The sequence below is a fragment of the Artibeus jamaicensis genome, unplaced genomic scaffold (assembly GCF_021234435.1).
Source record: "Artibeus jamaicensis isolate MK-2021 breed Jamaican fruit bat unplaced genomic scaffold, CSHL_Jam_final contig_233, whole genome shotgun sequence".
NCBI classification, from domain to species: domain Eukaryota; kingdom Metazoa; phylum Chordata; class Mammalia; order Chiroptera; family Phyllostomidae; genus Artibeus; species Artibeus jamaicensis.
This window is the reverse complement of record NW_026521486.1, coordinates 44,690,280-44,712,226: the sequence shown is the minus strand read 5'-3', so window position 1 is coordinate 44,712,226 and position 21,947 is coordinate 44,690,280. Positions and strand designations below refer to the sequence as shown.

The window sequence follows — 21,947 nt, the reverse complement described above, 5'->3', positions numbered from 1 at the left end:
CTGATCAAAGCATATATTACCAAAAGAGTACAAAAATGGCCTGCATCTTACAAGTTAACATTGAATGAAGTGAGATGTAAGTTTTATCATCCTAGTTCATAAACAAATCAGACAGGTACAGAATGGGAGAGGCACGGTTTAGCTGTGCTTTATGGGCAAAGAATGGTTGTAGGTATATTCAACATAGATCAATAAACTGATGTGACTATCAAAACAAATACAATCTTGGACTAAATTAACAGTGCATCTAAAACACAAGGAGTGGTAGGATAGTTCTTTTCAGTGTTGGTCAGGCCACAGCTGGAATAATGAATTCTGTGCTGAAGCTGTATTTTTAAAAAAACATTGATATAATAGTGACTGAGATCATGAATTATATTGAAGTCGAGTCAACTGTGAATGTTTTCCCTGATAAGAAAGTACCTAGATGAATTATGTTATATATTTTAAATATATAATATCTTGTTATATGAAAGAGGAAATTTTTATATATCCATAGTAATTGGAACAACAATCATAAAATATAGTTCAAGAGAAGTGATTTTGGTTTACTGTAAGAAAAAATTTCCAAAAAATCAGACTTGTCAGAAGCTAGACAGGATTTTCCCATTAGGTAATGAGATTTTCATCACTGGGGGCATGCAAGCCAATTCTAGACAATTCACTGGCAGAGCTGTAAAGAACAAACCAGTGATCACTGAAATTAATAATTGTTACATTCCCTTTTAACTGAGAAACTATAACTAAATGAATGACTTGTGACTTTATATTGTAATCAAGCCATATTCTAATCAGTCTCCACTTCGTAAGTTGTTAAGATTGAACCATTAATAACTTTCATGAGGCATGAAAGAAGAAGTGTGAGGGGGTTCATCCTGAGTATACCAGCTCACCGCACTAATCAAATTGGCAACAATCCTCTTCACTATACCTTCAGAGGCGCAGCCACAGGCAAATGGAGAACACAAATAAACTATAAATGAATAAATATTTCAATTACCGTGCAGATTTGTGATTATGTGTGCAGAAGAAATGGGTTGCTTTTTCTGCAAAGAGATTGTTCATTTTGCACTGAGCCGTAAATGACCTCTTTTGTGTAAAGTAAAAAAAAAGAAGATGGACAATCAATAATATTTTACCCAGCATATTTTCTTCATCTAGCAGATTTAGATACTTATCCATTTAGCCCAAAATAGCTGTGCATCTTTCTGTTCTAAAGCAGTGTTTTCCTCCCAAAATGGTCTGAGCTGCATTGTAAATAGAAAGCCCCTACAAGAAATGCAGTAAGAAATGGTCCTGGGTTTTCTGCTAGACACTACTTGTATTTCTCTAACAGTTTTGTAGCCTGGTTTTGTTAATTTGAGAAATGCAGCTGGGATAGCGGTTTGTCAACACAAGGAAAATGATGGCCTTGGGTGTTTTACATGTCAAGCAGAACTTGGCCCCTTTTCTTTCTTAGCTAGTCCTCCATGATAGTACAGCAGTCCTCAGTTGCTATTTTTTTACATCCTAACTTTGTGATTCTCTTCCTGTGTTTTCTGAAAGTATCCGAGAACAGCATTTTAATTGCCTTAAAGCCAGCACATTCTCTGCAGCACCAGCTGAGGACACCTTACACCGCTGAGAACGACTTGCCACAGTCAAGTGAGGACCACTGATTTTAATCCCGATACAGGATTATTTTTAAAGATATAAATACTTATTTGCTTAAGTAAACTAATGTTTATGAGCTGAAAACAAGCTCTCTAGGCTGTGTCCCATGGACTCTAGGTTGTTACTTGACTCTTTCCCGAGGGGTAAGGCAGAAAATTGGTTGTTCTGCACAAATACGTTTGAGTGCTAAACTTTGGACATGATGATAAAGATCCACAGATTAACAAATCATAGCTCTTCCCACTGAGGAGGTCACAGTTTTAATGGGGACCTGTAGGCATGAGATTACTAGTTGAAAAAGACTTTCACACTAAAGCAATAATGAGATATCATTTGTACATCTCAATTTAACAAATATGTATCAGTCATCCATTTATTCACTCATTCCACAGGTATTTATTGAGCACTGACTATGTGCCAAGCAATATTCTAGGTACTGATAGACAGCAAAGAACAAAGATATAAAAAATAATCCCTGTCTTAGCAGGGCTTAAATATGACTGCAAACAATAATGTTCTGTCTTAGTGATGCAAGCAGTTTCATATGCCAATGGTGAAAGTTAGTAATGATGTTTGAGAAAAATTTTGAAATACATATGAGATTAACCTGTTTCTTTTTAAAAAGTCAAACAAAAAAACTCTTTTAGCCCCATCTCTCCCTTGAGCTTCTATCTTTTCTCCCTTCTTTCATAAACTTCTTAAATAAATCACTTGCTGTTTCTTATCTTCACCTCCCATTTAATCCAACTATCTCCAAATCATTTATATACCATAACTCTAGTGTACTAACTTCATGCATAACACTAAACACTAAAAACTGTCCATTTCAATCAAGCCAACAAGCACTTTTCCAGTATTTTTCTTGTATGACTACTCAGCAGCATTTGCCACTCCTGGCTATTTCTTCCTTTTACAACTCTCTTTCCTTGGCTTTATGACACCATTCTGCTGATTTCCTCCCATTTGCATTATCAGTCTTTATCTGTCTGCCTTTTCCAGCTCTGCTTCCTTTACCCGACCAGAATGGGGGCATTCCTTGAGCGTTGATCCTAGCCTATCACGTTCACCCCACTGTCCACTCTACGCTCGGGTAAGCTCATCAATTCCCATCGTGTCTGTCACCACCTGTTGGCCACAGATGCTTGAATACTTGTCTCCAGCACTGTACTCTCATCTACTACAGGTTCTTAGGCCTGGACTTGTCTATGTCACCTCCTTGGTGACATTTACTTCTATGTATCTTCTAGCCATTTCAAACTCAACCTCAAAATCTCCATCCTCACCCTCATTAAAGTCCTCCCCTTTCAGTGCTCCCTGTTTTAATGAATGCCTCTGAAATATACCCAGTTTCACAAGCCAGAAACTGAGTTCATCCCTGGTTCCTCCCCATTCTCAACTCCCATCATAGTTATTGCAAAATCTTGTCAACCCAACCTCCAAAACATCTCTCCAACACGTTCCCTTCTCTCTGTCTCCACCATAGCCACTAGCACAAGCTCCATCTTCGTTGCCCTGAACTCCCAACTGATATTCTCTGCATCGACTCTTCATCCTTTTCAAAATCTTCTCAATTTTCCAGTCAAAGTAGTGTGCGAATCTGCTTTTGGTAGTTTTCTGTACTCTCAGAAATCAAAATAGGTAACATGGTTTAAAAAAATATTTAAAACCTGGCCCTTCAACCTCTCCAGATGTATCCCCCACCCCACTTACTGCTGCTGCTTAAGCCAAAATCATATGGTTTTGAGGTTCTTATACTTCTCTGACTTCCTCTTTTTGGATCTTCAAATATTTGATTCCTCCTCCATGAGACTCCATGCTCTGTGGCCAATGCCACTCAAACCTGCTGACTGACTTTCATCTTCAGATGCCACCTTTTAAAAGAGGCCTTACTGGGCGTCCTCAGTTTAAGCCAGGGTGATCTCAGATGATTTCAATAAATAAGTTCTGTACAATGCTTATCAAAATCCTCCCCATACTTTTGCTCTCAGCAAAAATGTTACTATCTCAAGAGACCACCTCTGACCATCTTCTCTAGGTCTCTAAGAATATCTTCTGATATTCTCTATTATGGTGCACATTTTGTCAAGTAGGGAATATAAGAGATGGGGGGAGTTCTAACTTAAACAGGGTAGTCGGGGATAGCCCCTTGAGATGGTAAGATGCACTGAAGGAGCAAAACACTTTTATTGTGATATGAAATGCTATTGCTAAGAAGCTTAACTTGGAAGAAATCTTTCAGGTCTCATACTCCTTATTTGAAAAACTACTAAAAAGTTAAAATAACTAAGACAGTGTGGCCTGGCATGTAGACTAAATAAACAGAAACATAGAGACCAATGAACTAGAATAGAAAGTCCAGAAATGAACCTCACATATATGATCAAAAGATTTTCTCAAGTAATGTTAGCAAAACTGGATATCTATATGCAAAAGAATGAAGTTGGATACTTACCTTGCACCATATACAAACATTAACTCAAAATGGATCCAAGAGGTAATGATACAAAAACTAAAACTATAAAACTTTTATAGGAAAATGGGAAAAGCTTCATGACAATGACAATGACAATGATTTCTTGGACATGACACTAAAAGCACAGGCAACCAAGCAGATGGTCAAACTGGACCTCACCAAAATGAAAGATGTTTGAGCATCAGGAGACATTGCCAACAGGAAAAGGCAACCCATGGAGTGAAAGAAGAATATTTATATATCATGTGTCTGACACCAGGATAACATCCAGAATATGTATTTTAAAAACACCAGCAAATCAACAACAGAAAACAAACAGCTGACTACAAGCTAAAAAGGGTCAATGACTTACAATAGACATTTCTCCAAAGATGACCCATAAGCACATGACAAGATGCTCGGTATCACCAATGATGGGAAATGCAAATAATGACCACAATGAAATATCATTTCATATTCAATAGGATGACTATTTTTTTAAAGATACAATACCAAGTGTTGGGAAGAATGGAACCCTTGTGCATTGCTGAGGGGGAAGTAAAGTGGTACAGTATGGTGATTCCTCAAAAAAAATATGATCCAAAAATTTCATTTCTGGGGAAATAACTGAAAGCAGGAACTTAGAGAGATATTTCTGTACCAACATTCATAGCTGCATTATTCACAATAGCGGCTGAAAGGTGGTAACAACCCAAACATCCATCAATGGACGAATTCATGCACAAAATGTGGTATACACATACGATGGAATACTATTCACATTTTTAAATGAGTTCTTACACATGCTACAACATCCATGAACATTGAGAATGTTAAGCTAGTGAAATAAGCCAGTTACAAAAGGACAAATATTGTATGATTCAACTATATAAAGCACCTAGAGTAGTCAAATTCATTGAGACAGGAAGCAGAAAGGCACTCACCAGGGGCTGGGGAAAGAACAAAGGGGGAGTTCGTGTTCAATGGATACAGAGTTTCATTTGGAAAAATAAGAAAGTTGTGTGGGTTAACGGTGCTGATGGGTCCACAAGACTATAAATTAAAGATGGTGATTAATGTCACTGATCTGTACTTTTAAAAGTGATTATATTGGTAAGTATGGTGTCACACACGCACACACACATACACACACATTCACAATAAAATCTTAAACTGATATTCCGGGTTCAAAAATTCTAATTTGGGTAATCTTTGGGAATAAAACAACATGAAAAATTTGAAAAAAAGCTTCATGCATGACATGCATAATTATTTAAAACAGTACACACTAGACAGAGCCTGAATGCCTAACAAGGAGGGAATGAGTGACTGAACTACGTTATGATCACACATACTTATGATATAGTCATTGAAAACACTTTAATACCAATGAATAAGTGCTTGTGGTGTTAAGTGATATAATTTAGAACATAACATTAACATGTAACAATAATAAGATAAAATGCACAATACTTTAAAAGAAAATAAGTGTTAACCCTGGCTTTCTCATGGTAGTTGAAATATGAGTGACGTTTTCTTCTCTATTTTTCCATTGCTTTAATAACACACAGATACTTCTTGTACACATGAAATGTTTTGGGGGAAAAGCGGTCTCAACAATAGGCTCTCCAAGGATTCTTCTACCTGGATTAAGCGAATATAAAAACTTAGGAAATAAAAGGACAATTTGGAACTTTCCAGAGGAGAGTATATAATTTTCTTTTAGTCTGACTGTACTAGGTACTGAACTACATGCCAGTATTACCCACACCATGACCTGTGTTATGTAATTAAACCTTAGAACTGTTATGCGTGCATATCTCTTTCTTTGCTCTTCTGGGGAAGAAACAAAGACTCAGGAGGGCTGCATAGCTTGCTACAGATTGGAAGTGGCAGAGCTGAAACCAGAGCCCTGCTCATCCGATTGCACAATCAATTTTTCACCCATTAATCTCCACTCATATTGAAGCGAGGAGTGTGCTTAGGCATCTGAAAAATTATATTAGTCTCTGGGGCCGGGGACTTCATGTCAAAACAATTCTATCCCCCCCGACAGAGCTGCATATGGTATACGACAAATTCATCTCTAGTGCAATAAAGTATATTTTACTGCAAGTAATTTCAGATAAACATAAATTCAGAAAAAAATTACCCTAGGAGTTACCCTATTGTATGGATCCCAAACTTCTGAGAAAATCAAGTAGAAGAAAGATGTAAAAATCCTCTAAGGGATGTGGCAACCTTTACAAGAAGAGCATTCATTCAACCAACATTGACTAAGCAACTACAGTTGGCTGAATGACAATATAGCACAGAACCTAAATTCACAGGCTTTACATTTTGATTGCTTATATTTTAAGTTATTTCTGTATTTTACAAGAAGCTTTATGAAGTCAAGTAGGGGGGCTAACTTCAGAACCAGGGCACTTGAAGAATTCTGGGCTGATGTTGCTCCTCCGATTCATTCAATAAGAGAAGGTTGTGCAGAATGCTTACATTTTGTGAACATAAGAACCTGACCGGAGGGCTAACAAACATACTTGTAATGGCAAGGGTGGTAGCAGCATGACTACTTGAGTAACAAAGAATGCTTATTTCAGAAAATGTGGTTTGTGCTCAGTCTGGCTTTCCCTGAAAAACTGTTATTAAGGAGATTCGAGTTGACCCTGGGATATCAGGAGTAAGCACAACATGAAACTTCATTTCTTCCACAAAAACTACTAGTTCCCTAAAATGTTCATTTTTGTGTATTTTCTATTTTTCTACTTTATTGAAGGTGTTATGACAATATGGTTAAAATATACTGTCAGAGGTTGGCTAAGCATTTCTCAGAGTATTTACAGGACCACTGGGTTCATTCCTTCTGCTTTGATTGCCCACTCTACCAAGGCCAAGATGGCTAGCCCTCCAATTCAGAAATTCTCTTATTATGCCTTAGAGCTTAAAGAATCTTCCTAGCTTGTTCCCTCCATTTCAAAACTCTTGTCCCATGTTTTTATCTTGTTCTTTTTGACCAGGGTTTCATTCCAGGCCCCCTGGAGTGGTATGGTTCTATGGCTTTGGTTTATGGTTCAACCCTTGGTACTATTTCTTTGTTCTCTCTCATTCCACTGTATATTCCATTCATTCCAGGACCACTGAGAATGAAGAAAGCATTTTGCCCAATCCCACCCTACCTCCTTCCCCATTTCAATTAATGTGAGATACCTCCCATATGGAAAGAAACAAAACAAGAGACCATTCCAATGTATGGCTCAATGCTAAATGAAAACAAACAAAATACTTGAGAAAAAATCCAGTCGATTTGGCATATAAAATAAATGGCTTCAATACTCCAAATGCCATTACAAGATTAGATATATTTGTCTTAACACATAAAAAATAATCAGGATGCTGCACTAATGTTACTTTTCAGAGCTCCCAATGGCAATCCTATAATGCCTTTGAAATTAGTATATTTCAGTGATGCTCACCATTTCATTTGGGGAAGGGTCAGTGAAAGCTTAGTCAATCATTTGGCTTAAGTAAAATAGGCCAGCTTTTCTGTTTTCATGTTCTAATTCTATAAATTTTCACAAGAAAAATGGTGACTATCCAAAACCTTTATCATTATGCTATCAGCGGCATCACACATTTACCTAGCATTGCTTCTAAGGCAAAGCATGCAAAGATAGCAATTTATTTACTGACTGAATGTATTATCTCTCTGTAACTTCAGAGAAATATCATTTCAGAAATGCAAACTTAGCTAAAGATAGAAATGTGGATTGGGAAATATAGAGTTCACCGTGAAAAAAAAAGATTTGACCGTATTTTTACATACTCCATCTCCCTAAATATTATGTCATGGACTCATCCTGCGGATAGAAGATAACAGTGTGGTGATTGCTGGGGAAAGTAGGCAGGGTATAAGGGGACTAAATGGTAATGCGGAAAAAATACCACAAAGATTAAATCAAATAAAAAAAATAAAAACCTGGGAAAAAAGGAATATAAAAGGCCCTGTTGAGCAATTTAAAAATGAGATATTACTGAAGAACTGACATCTTATTTCTTAAATGTGGTTAGTCTAGACATCTGTTAAAAGGCAAACATTAGATTTTCTCAATTGTTCTCTTTCTTCCAAAGAAGCATATGTAAGTTTTGCAGTAAGGCATCTCTAAAGTTTTCCAGCTGATTTCTTCTAATGGTAAAGCTTTCTTTGAGATTCTACAATGGAAATGTAAGTGAGCCGGAAAACAGGACTTAGGCTGGTCAGGAGGTGTCTTTGGTCCGTTGGCTAGTGGTGCGGGAATTACCCGTGTACATTTATTTGATGTTGCTGACCACTCAAAATATACTGAGCATCCATGAAGTTTTTCTAGGATGCACAGACCACTTAGAGGAAGATGGTTTTTAATATTTGGTATAATAATTAATTTTTTTAAATTTTTATTCAATTTATTTACATCAAAGCCAAAAATAAAAATAACGAACAAAAGAAAACAACTCATTCATTTCTCTTACTCTCCTATCCATTACCTCTCAGGGTTCTCTAAGAGCTTGTTTTATTATTTTTAACTCTTCCTGATTTATTTTACCTAACATAATGAACTTGATGTCTATCCATGTTGCTTGTTCATGCAAATGGCAAGGTTTCATTCTTTTTTATGGCTGAATAATATTCCACTGTATAACTATATACCACAATTTCTTTATCTCTTCATCCATTGATGGACACTTAATTTGTTTCCATGTCTTGGCTATTATAAATAACGCTGCAATGAACAGCAGGTTGCATATATCTTTTTTAGTTACAGCTGGTCCTCAAATAATGTTCTACTCAATGTTGTCTCATTGTAACGTTACTGAGAAAAAAGAAATTGATTCCCAGCTTGGGCCACTGTCGGTGTGGAGTTTGCACACTTTCTCCCCACCTTCTTGGGTTTTCTCCAGGCAAGCTTGTTTCTTCCCAAACCCCAAAGATGCGGATGTGAGGTGCACCGGCGTGTCTCAATTGTCCCAGCATGAGTGTGCAATGGAAGGGTGCCCCGTCTAGGCTGGGTTCCTGCCTTGCCCCCTGACATGCCAGGATGTATTTCCAGGCACTCTCAATTCTGAACTAGAATAAGCAGGTGGGAAAAGTATTCTTACTTATTTTAGTTACTCTTTCTTAAGTGTATGTACACCTCACATTTATTTCAATATTTAATATAAGAAGTGTTTTGGGTCTTTATCTAGAAGTTTGGTGAAGTTTCTGTTACTATAAATATGATGTAGGACCTTAACTGCTGTTTATATCAAATAGCCTGTGGTAAAATTAATTTCATAACTCATCGTTTTGCTTAAAGTCACAATTTTGAAGAACTTATATGCAACATGAAGTTATGGACTTACTGTAGTGTTTTCATTTTTGAAAATAAATCCCAGAGGTGCACTTGCCAGAGCATATGGCAGTTCTATTTTTAATTTTTGAGGACCCTCCATACTGTTCCCTGTATGGGCTGCACCAGTGCACACTCCCACCAGCAGTGCACAAGTGTTCTCTTTGCTCCACATGCTCACCCACGCTTGTTACCTTTCTGATAAAGGCCATTGTCACAGGTGTGAGGTGATAGCTCATTATAGTTTTTATTTGCATTTTCTTGGTTGTTATTGATGTCCAGCAGAAATAATTAATTCTGAGGAAGGCACATACTTAACACCCATGCAGAAGTTCATACAACTAAATGCACATTAGTCTACCTTTATGAAATGTTAGCAAATGACCTGGGACATTTTCAGTGGAATAAGTGCAAGGGTCACTTATGTGCAGGTGCATAGGACATAAACAAGAGTTAAGGTCCTATGATCAGTATTCTAAGGTCTATATAATCTCATTCATGTATTCATCCATTCAATCTCTCTATCTCATCCATCCCATCTTAATGCCACAGTAAACAGACACATCTGGCAGGAAGACAGAAAAAGTGGAGAAGATATAGAATAACAACTTGTGAAAGCAGTAAGTTTTTCACAACATAAGCTTCTGCACCAGGGCAGCCCAAGCACTCCATTCGTGGGTCTGCATTAGGTCAGATCATGAGAGCTAAGAGACAGGTTGAGTGATAAGGCAGGGACTATTCTATCAGAAAAAATCAGAGAGGAATTTTTTGTCCAACACATTCAGCTCTAGGAGGAGGAGAAAAAAATGTGCCCTGGGGCAGGGGCCCACTTCCACTCCTGGAGAGAGCTCAGACTCCTTCATTCAAACGAATCTTGAGAAAGTAGGGAGAGTGGGACCAAGGAGTTGCACCCACCCCAAAGGCTGTACGAAGCCCTAAAGAAGGTCACTTTGTCAACTGTTGAAGACGTGAATGTGCGGGTAGGCCACACATGCTCTATCCGCGCAGTGGCCAAAGCTGCTGTGGTTCTTCTCTTCTTCTGTCTCTGACTAGTCATTCTCGACTTTGTTTGTACTTATTCTTATACATAGTTCTTTCAGATGTCCACATCCTCTGGAACTCCAATTCAGCATACTCCTCTTCTTATTCATTAAACCAACTCTAGCAGTTTCAAATAATAGGTAAATTCCAATGATTCCCAAATGACTGTATGGACCCCAACTGGATTTCTTTATCGAGTTGTTGACCATATTCCTCTGTCCTGACAGCCGATAGGAACACAATGATCTCAAAACATACAACTGATCTCTCCACTACCCTGGCCACATTAATTCTCAGCTTCCTGAATTATGGGTCTTGGTGACCAGGATCTAACTCATCCTATGGGATAACTGGGCAGTCAACAATTATTAAATGCATTTATCTACTATAACCATAAGTCAACAATAGGACATGCATATAACAGAACAAACTGAAGGGTGGAAACTAAATGAAACTATAGTGATCACGATAGCTAACATGTAATAAGTGCTTCCACTGCGCCAGGCAGTTTCTAAGTGCCCTGCCTGCATTAACTCATGTGATCTTTATCCTTATTGCATGTTAACTACTACCCACTGTGCTCAGGTGTGTCTCACAAACACGCATCGAGAAATGAAAGCATACACAATTCTATGGATTTAATTCACAAAACCCCTATAAAGTGGACATTACATCATGTTACTTTTAAGATAATGGAAGTAATAAAAATAATAACAGCTAGCATTCATTGTAGCGTACTGTGACCCCCAAGTTCCATGCTAAGTAATGTAAAGGATTTAAGTAATTTAAATTATCAACTCACTTTACTAATATGGAAACTAAGGCCTAGGTCGTGTATGTAATTACTAAAGAATAGGGTTGAGATTTGAACCTAGCACTAAGCAAATTCAACTTCTTTCCACTGTAAATAAAAAAAGGTCAACTTATCTGTGTCACTTTTTGTTTGTTAGCATGGGGACATGTGCAATACATTTTCATCAGCATGTAATCACAGTCATAAACTTGCACTGATTAAGTTGCATTTATGTTCAATGTTAACTAGGAAAAATCTATTTTTGGTGCCAAGTAAAAGTTATTCACTATCCATAACGATCTCAGTGCCTGATGTTCACGAACGCTCTTCATTACAACCACTTCATACCTGTGCAGTCTCTGGCACACCATGTCTCTGTCTCCTCAGCTGTAAAATGGAAATGGTGATAAATATGCCTAATAGCACTGGGCCTAAATAAATCAATAGATTTAAAATTTTAGAAGAGGCTGTGGCACCTGGGCTCAATAAATTTTATATTATTGTGATTACTATCGCAGCTACAATAATTCCTCTCGAATCACCGACATGAATCAGGGCGCTGACAGAGTAATTTCTTCTACAGTGTAATGAAATCCCACTTTAGTCAATAGTTGTAATCCTAAAAAATTATGTACAATTCAAATTTTTAATAAAATAAATAGCATTCTTTCCTCAAATGAATTTTACTGACAGGTTATTTTGGCACTGTAACCAACCATTTCCTTTTACCATTTATTATTTAAAATAAAATTTTAAAAGGTAAGGAAAAGTGGATTTTTAATATATTAAATATATACCCATATATCTAGAAACCTGGATTTTTACATATTAACTTTTCTGTATGTAAATTACATAAATATGTATATGTTTATGTATGTAAGTGGAAAAACTTAATACATGAGCAAGGAACATAAATGCTCAGGGAGATGACACCGTTGATTCGGAAATTTAAGAGTGAAGATTGCATGCAAATGCAGGAGCCTTGCTTTGGGGAGTGGCGTGGGCATCTCCACGTTCTCAGTACGTATTTTTATCCTTGGACCACCTTCCAGAAATGTCGTGTTATTTTCAGATTAGTGGTGGGGTCCTGCTAATTTACAATCTGCCACTTCTCTCTGTCTTCATTTGGCCAGGGCTTTTTGGTGCTTCCGTGTGCTCTCTGATTTGAAAGCAGGAACCCTCCCGGAGATGAGCATCATCCCGAATTGCGGATACTTGTTTCTGTGCCACCTCTGTCATTTCCACATCAGTACTTTGCTTCTCACCAGGTGTTGGGTTGCTTGGGTTCTTTTTTCAAGTTACCTGTAGTACCTCATGAACCATCCCAATTGACTTAATTCTGTTGATGATTTCAACATGGTTAGAAAGCAATGAATAATAATTTTGTCAGCACATTTACATTTAATGGTATGTTTAGGGAGAGCAGGAAACATCCTTGTATTTTGGGGCATGAAGTGCTAATCCATAGACATGCAGAAATTGTATGGTTCACAGTGTGACACCAAATCTGGTGATTATCTGGCTGCACATTATACTCATGAATTTCAGGCATGAATGGGCAAAGCCTTCATTAAAAATTATGGCCCACGGTTCTGGGGAAAAATTGCTAACATCAAAAGTGAGGCTGGCATTTGTTGAGCTTTCAAAATCAGAGCTCTGCTGTTGTTTCAGCCCGATTACCCACTCACACCTTTGTGTTTGGACTACAAAATTAAACCATCTGTAGTTTTTGCTTTTGTGTTAAAAATGGTTTTTTAAAGAGTAACTAGTGTGATTGAATTTGCCGGCTGTTGATTCCTGAAAGTAAAATGAACAAGAGTAGTATCCAACAAACTGGCAAATAATGTTCCTCAAAGGGAAGGAAATGGGAAGAAGGTAGGAATTTTAAGGCAGCAACAGATATTGCATCTGAAGAGAAGAAGCAAGTAACATTTTGAAGAGCCACAGGTACCTGCCTTCTACATAGTATGGCTACAATATCTGCAGATTAAAAATGATGGCCACTCATTGCCCCCCCTGTTGAAATGTTACTCCAGGACCTATACATTTCCCTACAATTCTCTCTCTGTTCATTACTTTCCATTTACTCCCCACTTCCCGCACTCCTAACCATCCCAATTATCATAGAATGTCCGTGCTGTTCCCTCCTCTCACCAGAGCTGGCCATTGCACATGCGCCACCCCAGAGTCTTGGGTGCTGGTATTTTGTAGGATGCAACCCTTGTCCGCACCCACCCCCGCCAGCCATCTTTCTTCTCCATGGGCACATTAGCTGCAATCTGTCAGCCAGCTGTGCCACACACAGCACAGTGCCAAAGGGCAGGGTAGACACTGATGGTCACTGACACCAGGGTCCCCACTCCCTCTCCTGTTGTGTAGAGTCTCTGCTAATCAACTTGTTCTGTCCTTCCTTGCTTCTGTCCTAATTTGCTTAACAGTTCCCAAATGCAATTTAACTTTCATAATAACATTTCTAAAGTTTATTATTTCTCATCTGTACTAAAACACCCTTACACCCAACATTTAAAACTCAACAATATACGATTACTATTTTTAAGATGTCATGGCAACCAAAGACATGTTTGAATTTGAATAAAAGAACTCAACCTCCCTCAAAAATCTTCTCTTAGCTGGAAAGGATACCAATATAATTGTATGTGGAGTCTTGTCAAATGCATTCAATGAAATGTCAAACTATATTTTTAGCCATGGAGTGTGTTTAATCTCATAAGACTATCCTGCCTTTGTGTTGACAAATGAACAGGACGGAAATATCAGGGATCTGAGCTGCTGTCAGGATCCACTTCCCATCAAAAGTTGTTGTTCATGTGCAGCTGTTTTCTCAAAACTTCTGAATTAAAATCTACACTTTACCTACAAGTCCCCGGGGTTTGCTACTGAATTCCTTTGTTGTCACGCTTTAATTGACTCCACGCTTCACTTTTACGGACAAGTCAGTGAACTGTTGTGGGATCACACAGGAGGGAAATCGGCTGAGTGGTGCCCGATCATTGTCATCGACTGGGAAAATGTCATCTCACTCATTGCTTTCTCAAGTTTGCTCTCGAATGGCATATCTGGCCCAAATTCCCTCTCCTCCATGCTTTTCTACATAAAATCCATTTTAGAAAGTAGAAATTCATATTTTAACAAAATTTACAACTGGAATGTTACTCAAAGAAGCAGGACTAAAAGTGTGTGACAAGGACATTATTTGACTGAGTGTCCTGTTTTTGCCTCCAGTAGTGGTAGATGAACGCTAATGCTGTCTGGGACTTTCGGCCCAGGGAGAGGGGAGATTATGAGACAAAGTTTGTGACAGTTAAAAGTTCAAATTCTCTCCTTTGTGTCAAGATTACATTTTATAATTCATCACTTTTAACACTACTTTTTAGTCACTTATTTTTGTAAGTAAGAACCATGTTTTATCCACTCAAAATTTTCTTGTCATTTTTGAAAGCATACATGAGATGTAAGTATTCCTAAAGAATATAAACTTTTCAGTGTGAATTTTCATCACTAAACATAACATATAATTCAGACCTTACTTCCTGCAGTGGAAATTCTGGCCAATGACATAACATTAATATCGGGGTATATATATGTGTGTGTATATATATATTTAGAGTGACCTACTTAAAGCTGACCTCATTTTTTTAAACCTTCACTTAAATAGTTCACCCTAAAAAATAGTGTATATACAATCTTGATATTAGTTCATTTCTGCTAAGCTGTGGGAATGAAAGTATAGAGAAAATAAAAAGATGTTAAAATTAGAAAAAAGACTTCCTTCTGAAAATGTAAGTTGCAAAGTATATTTTAAGATGTTCTCATTTGTGAAACACTGTAATTTTTTAAATTAAGTAACACTATTAACACTGATAATTCCATACACTATCTTTTATCTCACAGCGGTTCACAGCCATATTTTCTAAGTAATAATTACTAAAAGTAAGCCACCCTCCGGGTGAATGGCAATAATACTAACATTTAATGAGAGGTAAAGAGTCAAATTAAAGAACATGGGGAACTGGGGGAGCAGGTCATTTGCTGGTAGGAGGGTGAACCAGCAGGAGGTTTATGTCAATGACATTGTATTAGAATAGGCAAAACGCTGACATGATTGTCCTTTGTATTATGAGCTTGGGAGAGGCGAGGGGAGGGATGCCCGCCCTGCTGTCTACAGAGGCAAACTTATCTGAGCCAAAGCCCGGGCATAGTGGTATCATTGGTCAGACGCTCAGCAAGGCTGGTATACCTTTAGGGCAGTCTGTTGAGTGTATCAGATCACAGAGTTGCTCAGCGAGGAGCCCAAATCAAGCTCTAGACTTAGAACTGAAAGCTAGGAAAATTTAGCAAGTGTTTGCTTACACTGCCCTGTGGCAAACTGTGGGCCTTTGGGTGCTGCAATTGAGCAAGGAAGCCAGCCCTTTTCTCAGGCATCCTTGTCTTCATGCCTGCTACTCTGTTGGATAGCCTCTGTTGAATAGACCATAATATCTCTCCCCTCAGTTTCTTTTCAGTTTAATATCACGTGGTTAGGACCCCATAGCATCTGTCAAAATATTCACATGCCAAACTGCCTGGAATCACCTTACAGAAATGGTCCCAAACGTGTCTTTGTATTAGACTCTCTGGGAAACTTAAAAAAATTCTAACATCCAGGCTACAATCCAGACAAATTAAATCGCTGTCTCTGGACCAAGACATACTCATCAGTCAGCTTTGAAACTTCCCAGGCAATTCCAGTGTAAAGACAAACCTGGGAACTACACCACCTCATGGAATTCAGGTAAAAAACTGATTGGGGCAGGCAGCTAAACCATAAGCTTGGTTCATCATATCTCTATAGAAACTGCCTGAAAGTTTTATGAATTCCGATGCCTTAATGATATTTGTATTCACTGAAGATTTTCACAATGAATATTCATCAAGTACCCATCTGTACACCATTTCCTTATGAAAAACCAAAGTTAGGAGGTAAGTTAACAAATACAGCAGGAGCTTGAGGTCTTTCTGCACCTACACTGGTAATGGCTAACCTGACCACGATAACAAATCTTTTATTAACACTTCAGAAAATGTTACTGTAAAAATGTATGTGGGTTGTTTTTTTTTTGCCCATTTAGCCTAAATGTTTGGATGGCATGAGTGCTGAGTGGTGCAAGGACTCTGGTTGTCCCCATCAGCTGTGGTTAGTATGCAGGGGGTTCTTATCTTCCCTGCATTTCCTCGTTCATAACAAAACAGGGAGGGCTGACCCTTTAGAGGGGGTAAGTTGAAGAGGTGTTCTAGAGATGATCCACAATGGTATTTTCCCAAATTCACTCCTAACACTGATCTTTCAGTATTCATGTCATGTCGGCGGTTTCCAGCTTAATGCCCCATTTGTAAAGCACAAAACAGATGACCAGTGGGCAGAATTCGTGCAGAAGTTCTATCCTACTTCACATTCCTGGTATTTTCCTACTACACTGAATTCTGATGCCTCTTTGAGGGAATATGTTCTCTGGTTCAACACAGCTTCCCCCACCTTCACAGCCTTTCAGTTCCTACCAGATGCTTCACGCTTTTATTAGATCACCCTGGCCCTCGGGGATTTGGAATTTGCAACTCCAGTATTTATTATTTATGCAAGTGTAACACAAGAAAGCCACTGTCATTCATTAAAAACTCACATCAATGACTTAGGATATTGAAAGAGGGTTGGGAAGATATGAACAGACCAAAAGATGTTGTAGAGCAACACTGGGAAGGCTGGCTGAGCCACAACCCTTAAGGAGATTCCTTTAACAAGAAAAAGTTAACTTTAAATGCAATGATGTCACGATTCCATTTTTACCACATATATGTTAATGTTTGCTACCTCACACATTTGTTATTATTCTGTAGGTGCTTAGTATATATTCATTAAGTAAATTATTCATCAACCTTAATGAATAAGTGAGCAAGACCCTCAGAAGGGCCTTATCGCCACTAAAGGTCTGTAACTTTGCAGCATCAAATATTCAAAATGATGCATAAAGACAATTTATTTGATGAGTTTGAGCATGTAAAACTATTTGTGGAAATACAAGTAGTTGGAGTGAAGGCCAAAAAAATCTGAGAAAATATTTGTGCTAAAATAGTACTAAAAATAAATGTGTGAAGTACCCATTTAGTAGAATACACTCTGCGTGTGCACAAGTCCTTAGAAACTAGAGAACATATGTTCTCAAAAATATTAGGGATTCCAGACACAGTCAATGGGAGGTGTCAGCAGTTTCGGAGACACCAGCGGCTCTACCTTAGGGACTTACAGGGCAAAGGAAGGAAATGTGTCAATAGGCACCAAGAATAATTTTCCGCTTGTCCTTTTGTATTCACCAACCAAAATAAAGGATTTGTACAAAAATATTTTCTTTAATCTACATAGATACGTTATTTTTATTTTAGGAAAAAATAAGTTTTTAAATGGTCTTTAGAAAAACATTTTATATATATCTCTACCAATATAGTAAAACCAATTTGTAGGTCAAAAAATTATTTAAACAAGTATATAATTTTAATTATACTTAGTTTCCTATTAGTAGTCAACAGAATCATATAATAATGTGTTTAATAAACTGTAAGGTCATCATATAAGTAGTCATTCAATAAAGGAATAAGTTTAGATATTGAGCACTTGGTTACAAAGAAAACAGGTTCATTTCACTAATGTTTTATTGAGGCACTTAGATTTGTCAAAAATCTTATATTGATTCTATTACCTATAGTTGAAATTGAAAATGCCAAATAGAAAATAGGATAATTCTCACACAAGTCAAGGAAAAAGGTACTCAGCTCTTGAAAATTACTAGTTTTCATTTTTCTTCCATAGCTACAGGTCCACAGTATCTTTTAAAATGTATTTTAAAACCTTTATGAGAGGTGCTATTCTTTTCAGTGAAATAGATGGTTTCTCTCCAGGTTTCCCATTTCACCTGGAGCACTTGACTCTTTCAGGCACTGCGTCTCACATAGCCTCTGCTCAGTGGTCAAGAGCAACGTGAAGTTTTTAAGTTTGCACATGTGCTGCCTTAACTTTCTGTGCGCCCTGTTCTATCGCATCAAAGAAACTATGGACGTGGACCCAATCTTCTGCTGTATGTGATACCTTTGAAAATGCCCAAAGTGTTGATTTGACATTGTCCTTAACAAGTAAGTTTCATTAGTATTGTATCCTTAATTGACACCTTTCCTTGTGCAATATCATGTTCACAAAGCTACTTAAGATGTTTCATTGAGCAACTTGCTGTCTTAGTGAAGGGTCTTGGGACCAGCCAGGCCCAGGTCTGGGATAAACCTTAACATACTTTGTCAGCCAGGGCAAAAAGAAGTTCTTTATTTCCCACTTGGCATTCAGATACATGGGTATGCGAACACAGAAGAACACATGCCAAGCATGATTTTACTTAACCATCATTATCAAAATATTTCCTCTGTTCACTCAAATACTTCGGTCTCTTAAAGCACGGGATAGTAGCTTTTATTAAGCAACAACAGCAAAGAACATACTAAGCACTTCACTACTATAAATTTCTTTTTGATGTTTATAGAATATTTAACTACAAATGCAATATACACTGTGAATATAAAAATCTTTAGTTCTAAAAATCCTTAGGGCAAACAACTACTAAAGGAGAGCAATTCATAAAACAAAACAGAGCTTAATAACCTGAAATTGCAGTATTGTCTTAACTATAGCATTATATAAAGGTATCCTTTTACTTTTTTCTAGCCCCAGAAATAAGGTGCTTTCAACCACCTGTATTTGTCAAATGGGAATAGAAATAAAAAGCCGAGTTTTCTAAGTGTTCAATGTAATAGTTTGGCTCAGATGGGATGGACTGTCTCTTGGTACCTGAAAAGATATTCATTCCCATCCTGCCAATTGAGGACAAAATTCAACAAATTTTATTGACACTCTGGCAGAAAAAAAAAGTATCAAGGCAACTTTTGTGTCTATATCCCATGTTTTTTTTAAGATCTATGATTAAATATTCCTCCCAAAATTATTTAGCTTGACAGAACAGCACAGTGGTTGAAAACTCTGGAAACTAATTAAAAACTTATATACACACACAAATGCTTGGCCCACAGAGAAAGGCACTAAAAAGTTTTTATAATGTTTAAGAAGAATAATCCAACTACTTATAAAATTAGTACAAAAAGAAGCACATAACTTCTCTTTTGAGGTTCTAATCTAAACTACTATTAACAACCAGCACTCATTTCACTATAGTATTGACCTTCAGAGGAATAAATATCAAATGTCAGTGTCTCCTGTCTTTTATTTAAACTACTTTAGGCAAATAATCACTAAATGGTACTTTAAAAAGTGTGGAACATTGTTAGAAAAATTATAAAGAACGGGTGGACAAAAAGGACCCTTTCCTTGAGGAGGCAGAAACCAAGTAACAGAAATAAAACGTAATGGCATTGAGAGACGCTAACACTGACTCGAGAATGGAAAAGATGAAAAGTGGGCATCTCTTGCCTCTGGTGAGAATGTCTTTTTGTAAGAAATGTCCTGTGTCCTTCACCATCTTAATGTAGTTAATTCAATCCACTTTCCTAGATGCTTTTCATGCTCTTAAAATAATATATTCCATAAATTTTTAATAAATGAATATAAATTATATACAGTATACCTATAGTGTACTAGAGAATTTCAGACAGACCCTAAACTTAGGGGGGGGCTTTAAGCAGAGCCAGAATTTGTGATTCTATTCTCAAATATCTATATGCTGTACAAAAATTTATTTTACTTCAGAGATCCTTTTTTTAAATTTCACATCATCGTCTGATACTACTTTAAAAATCCAAGGGTCCTGTAAATTAAAAGACTCTCAATCCCCATTTGTAATGCTATCTGAAAATAGGAGGTTGAACTCTCTTGTCTTATTAATTTTTAGTGAAAACACTATTTTGAAGGAACATGAAACACAATGATAAAATATTTATAGAGACATTAAAATATTTATACATATGAAGGCAAAACAGCCATATTTGGCTCTCGCTTTTCTTTAAAAAAAAGGTGAATAAAAAGGTGTTGCAAAAAAATAATTCCTCTGTCACGCTATTTGATTCAATCACATGACTGGATGCACTGGCCATGATTTCTGGCAATTGCGGATGCCATTAATTCTCCTGCCTTGGGTGTTGTCTGTGTGATAGCCAGCGCTGATGCCCTCTCTCTCTATTCCCCAGGATCAGAATGCCAACCCAGTGCACCAGGCCAAGCATAGGCTTTACCTGAAGCCATATGACCACATCTTTGCCTGCCTCCTTCCCCTCTTCTCTCCTGCTCCCTCATCTCCTTACAGGTTTCCTTGGAGAGCACTTCCTAATAAATCACATCTCCCCAAGCCCATAATGCATGCTCTTTTTCTAGGGAATCTCAATGAACATAAAATCTTTATAGAAAGATAGCATATTACCTAATTATATTCTTGATTTAGTTTCACTTTCACTGCATAAAATAATGCAATGCAATCACAAATTTACCAAACATGCAGTTAACTAGTCATGGAGTAGATTGAAGTCATGAACTAGCTCCGATGAACAGGCTGAGAAAGAGAGCAAAAGAGAAAAATGCAGAGGAATGCTAGGCTCTTGGGTCCAAACCCAGGGGTGAAATATCTAACGTGTGCCCTTCCATTTGTCGTGCACACCTTTCTATGAGTTTGCTAACTCTGATTCTCCATTCCATGTTTCACAGTTTAAATTCCTTTCTATTATGAAGTTTGGTAAAGCTATTATTGCTACTTTATTTTAGATACTAAATCAATTCAGTTATGCTTTTTATTCTGTCATTTTAAAATATCAGGGGAAGAGAAATCATTAGAAAGCTGGCATGATCATAATACAAATTGTCAAGCTCAATTCTAGAAAGAATAACAAGAGAGACATAATGTCGGTTGTATTCCAGGTTATTGCTCATTGACAAACAGCATCTGAGAGCATCCCCCAAATAGTACCTTGTGTATAACAGAAAAATTTGAACCTGAGAAGCTATCATTAATTTGCTGAAGTGAAATAACACAGATAATCACACCCCCTCCTTAGTAAATGTGCAATAAGCATGGGAGAACAATAGAAAAACTCTCAAATTTTAGGTTATTGTGTGTGTGTATATACATATAATTACAAAATTTTATATTTTTGTATTTATAAAATTATTCCTAGAAGGAATAATTTCAAACACTGAAGAAATATTTTCTCCCTCTATTCTGTTCTAGATTTTTAAATAAATACTAACCCAGGAGCAATATAAATTATTCTCAAGTATATATTGTTCTTAATTCTCTCTGCTCCATCCACTGAGGTTTAGCCACTTTGTGTCTCACATGGTAGCAGCTGTCTGCTTCCGTAGCTAAAGGGGTTTACCTCAACCTAGCTTCCTTCTGTCCCCCGAGCTGAGAGCAGAACTTACACCACTGGCAGCAATAATGACCCTTCAAGGAACTCTCTGGTGGGATCCGAGAAGCTCAAGCTTTGTTTTTACCAAAGAATGCCTTTTATACTCAAATGGTTCCATCGCCATTCTGAGATAATGGCCTCCATTCAAGGCTGTTGACAAGCATGAGTCCTCCGGGTTGTGGAAACAAGCTCAGGAGAAGCC

The 21,947-nt window shown here is 37.4% G+C and overlaps 1 protein-coding gene across 2 annotated transcripts in view; it reads right to left on the bottom strand.

Annotated features, from left to right (window-relative positions):
- TMEM117 (transmembrane protein 117) overlaps window positions 1–21,947 on the bottom strand; it is a 404,165-nt gene that overhangs the window by 163,892 nt on the left and 218,326 nt on the right. The gene's annotated exons all lie outside the window — the stretch shown is intronic.